Source organism: Thunnus albacares, chromosome 11 (assembly GCF_914725855.1).
Source record: "Thunnus albacares chromosome 11, fThuAlb1.1, whole genome shotgun sequence".
Classification (NCBI taxonomy): Eukaryota; Metazoa; Chordata; class Actinopteri; order Scombriformes; family Scombridae; genus Thunnus; species Thunnus albacares.
Window position 1 is genome coordinate 9,656,919 of NC_058116.1, and position 4,352 is coordinate 9,661,270.

Below are 4,352 nucleotides of genomic sequence, written 5' to 3' on the forward strand. Positions count from 1 at the left end.
AAGAAACAGGGACATATGCAAATATTGCATGCATATTTTAAAATGTATTCTAAAAGAAAATCTAAAAACCTGACAAAATTTGACATCAAAACATTTTGTTTTCCTGGGGGGTGGGGGGGTTTGGTTGACAGTGGTTGGCTTTAGAGTTCAGGGCCAAATGGCTGGGCTAATTTGGAGGGGGGTGTAGGAACAATAACAGCTTTGCATAAGATTATGCAGTCAGTTGCAGGGGTATATAAATTCACCAAAATGCTGTCATGTTGGTTTATCATTTGTAATGTCACTAGCTGCACTTTAATGTAAATATACTCATAAATAAATGCCTGTTAAATGAAAGAAAAATAACAACCATAAAAGTGACAATAACAAAACAGTTAACAATACACTTTTAATTAATTTATCTGTTATTATAGTTGTACCAGAGTATCTTGAGAGGCATTACACAGTGGATAACACCGCCATAATCTGTTAGATTGCTGGCAAATAAATCAATTCCATCAATGAGAAATATACAAAAAACACCCAGAGTCTAACAGGACAAGACTGAACTGGACATTGACATGTCAAGTGCTAACTGACTGTCTGTCAATACACTCACTGACCAGAAAGGTCTCTTACTGTCAGGGGACTGCAAGGTACAAGGGAGAGAGAAAAAAAAAATTGGAGGTGAAAGTCAATCAAATTAGCTCCTTCCAGCCCACTACCTCTACGAGTAGAGGCAAAGCAACCAGAGCCTGTTCTGAGAGACCTGACAATGTCCATGGGGTGCAATCTGAGCGGCACCCTGCTGAGAAAGGCTAGCACTGCTAAACCTGGAAGAAACTGCCTGACTTCTTCAGATTTCCAATAAAATGGTACATTCAGGAATATATCAACAAATGCAACCAATAGCCTATCAATCTTGTTGACCAAAGAGCAAATGCTTGTTTTGATGAAAATGCAAAAAAAAAAAAAAAAAAAAAAAAGAAAGAAAGAAAAAGAAAAGTTGAGCGCTGCTGATTTGCATGTGACAAAGCCTACACTAGTGTGTTATTTGTTTGTCTCCTCTGGTGAATGGAACCCTCTGGAGAGAAGCAGACAGTGGAAATGCTGTTAAGATCACAGTGATAATGACTTACTGAATAAGAGTCTGCATCATGGGGACTGCAACTGGTTTGATCCCTGTCCTCTTTCATTTCTGTCTCATTAGATAAACCTGTGGAAGTCAGACAGCCTTTTACCACTGATGTGTTTTAAGACATTAAACATTCAACACAGTCATGTCACAACACATCATAAATTAAATCATCTCAAAGTGAAATTTACTGAAAACTCCTCTCACTGTTTTCCTTTAGATTAAGCTTGTGTCAGGGGTTGTCTCGTAAGATTTCATTTCAAAAATCAATAAACAATATCTGAAAAGAAAGACATAGCAGGCGACAGATGGTTGGGAAGCTAGTGTGTGTGTGTGTGTGTGTGTGTGTGTGTGTGTGTGTGTGTGTGCATATTCAACTCATTCCTGTGTCATGTCATATAAATCTATTTGAATATGAGCAGAGACTTTTGTTTTCTGATCACTCTTGAATTGAATGTGAGTGACAGCAGAGGGGGGCCATGAACGTCACGTTCACACCTTGGTTCACTGGCATGAATCGTTTTTTTTTTTCTCTTTTTCCAAAAAACATTCCTTCAGAAACTTTTCTAATGTGTCACAATGAATGTTCAGGCAGAAAGATCAACCAGGAGCGCTGATTTGCAGTGACTCACAGATTATGTTTTTACACCTTTATCAAATTTTAGCGGTAACCTTTGAGTTTGTAGTCAGTGTCAAAGAAAACAAATCAAATGCTGTCCACTTTGTGCAAGCTGCATAGCAAAAAGCACAAATTTGCCTTTTTAATGAGCTATCAGTGCTGTCTGGTTTAATAAGATATTGACCAACATCTCACAGACAAGTTATGTTAGTCTGTTCACTGTGATCATATTTTTACACAAGACAAAATGAGCCGATCTGGTGTCAAAATTAAGCATTTGTGCTGTCTTATGTTGCTTTCATGAGTTATTTTCTCAACTGCCAAATTTATTTTTCTGACTACATTAGTCTTTTAGTGGTATTTTTAGTTATTCTGCAAAGGTGAAACAATGGATTTGGAGCTAAAGCAGCACTTTATCATTTAGTTTTCAGTTTTTTTCCATGTTCCTTTGGTTCTGATTAGGCCACATGTTCTTGAACTTGACAGACATGAGTCTTGTTTCAGCTTCATGTGAGGTGGTCTTTAATGATGAAGAATGCATGGCAGACTTTTCCAGCATGCACCTAAAATATGAAATACAAAATGGCCACGAGGTATGTTCCATTACTTTCCAGCATTCCCATAAAACAGGAAAACACACACCACCCAGTCACCTCTCTACACACTGCCCCCCAGGGCACAACTCTGGTCTGTTTGAAGATCAAAGGAGCTGAGGTAAAACAGCATGTTTACAGGTGTTGGGAAATTGAAAATTTCCTAGGCTGAGTGTGGTTTTGAATGGGAGAGGAAGTCCATGCGCGTATGTGTTTGTGTGCTGGTGTCTGTGTAGGGGGGCCTCGTGTCAGTTTGTTTGCTTAATACATTTTTTTTTTTCAAAACATTCAGCATCTGCACTCTGACATCAACTTGTCACATACTCCAGATACTGTATGCATAGACCCAACATGTGCATAAACCATGAATACATTAAAAAAAAAAACAACAGCAAAGCGGTGATATTAGCCACTGTGTGCCTGGTTGGTTTTGTGTTTTGTTTGCCCGTAATTGGTCTTTGATGGTACACCTGCTCCTGTCTTGGAGAGCCTTTGGCTGCAGCAGAAGAGAGGTACCTGAAAACGCCTCATATTAACAGAACATTACCCACTGTGGCACATAAACAGAATTGGCAAGGTGTTGTGTAGGAGACATATTGAGAACCTCCCTGCAAAAGCAACAGCAGGGGAGAATGCTGAGTTTGTGAGGGATTAGTCTAATTCTAACACTTTTTGGGGGAGACCACAACAATAAGCACACCTCAGTCAAGCTCGAGTATGTCATTTACTCTGCACCTCTCCACTTTGTGTTTCTCTGTGTGCATGAGAGGACCAGTTATGCCAGGCTTTCTGCATGAAAGGGAGAATGTTTAGCTTTTGAGGCTATTTGTGCTTCTGACTCTGTAGTGTTTGTGTCCGATGGGAGGTGCCTGCGCCAGCTTCCTTAAAGGAGTAGGAGGTTTTGTTTGTTTCTCCTCCATGCCAGGAGAAGTGACAGCCATTCCGGCTCTTTCACAGAAACACATTCATCTGTGTGAGAAAGGCGGCCGCTGAACTCAGATGAAAGGCCATGGGGGCCGCGTTGCACAGGAAGGCAGACTGTACATCGACTTCAGTACAAACACAACATAAGCCATGTCACAGAGAGACAGACAGATAGACAGACAGAGAAAGAAAGAAAGAAAGAAAGAAAGAAAGAAAGAAAGAAAGAAAGAAAGATTTCTCTCTTGAGGAAAGAAGCAAACAGCAAACAATGAAGAAGAGAGAAAATTCCAGTAACACAGCAATTATTACATTATAGTTAATGTGTTGATATTATAATTATTAATAAAAGTAATAATACGTAATAAAATGAACTACACTGATCTGCATGCTGCACTGACCTCTCTATTAACTGTGAGAGAGAGTCAAAGAGACAGATTAGCATGAAGGGCCTGTCACAAATGGCCTTCATGCATATTACTAAGCCTATATCAAAATAAACAAGTGGCAAAATCATTGCATTAAAATATTTCTGCCACCCACTTTAATTCATATCAGGCCATAAAATCTATATTTTCTTTTTTTAATAAAACAATACAGGAATTAAATAAGCTGCATTATGATCATAACATATTCCTTTAACATATACATGTTTTGTTTTGATAATTATTTGATATTTTTAGGAGATGTTATGTGAAATTTACAGTCCATATTACAATTGTTTTTTAGCCAGACAGGCCCTCTGTTTGAAGTGACACTGGTGTGACTATAAATAACACTGGCCGGCGAACGGACACATTCATTTCATTAGAGCAGTTGAAATTCAATTAGAGGATATGGCGTTTGTTTTAAAAGTTTTCTTTCAAAACATGGTCGCCGACACGCTCTTAATGGTGTCTCTGTTTTTCTACTAAAGAGGCCCATTTGGCGAGTATCACATGGAGAAACGAATTCCGTTTAAAAGGCACGAAATTAAACTAATATAGATGTGTAGCCACGACTCACACACACTCACATATATACATGTATGTATATACTTTATATGTATTTTAACTCCATATTGAAATATAGGCTGAGTCTTGACAGATTCCATAATGACGCAGCA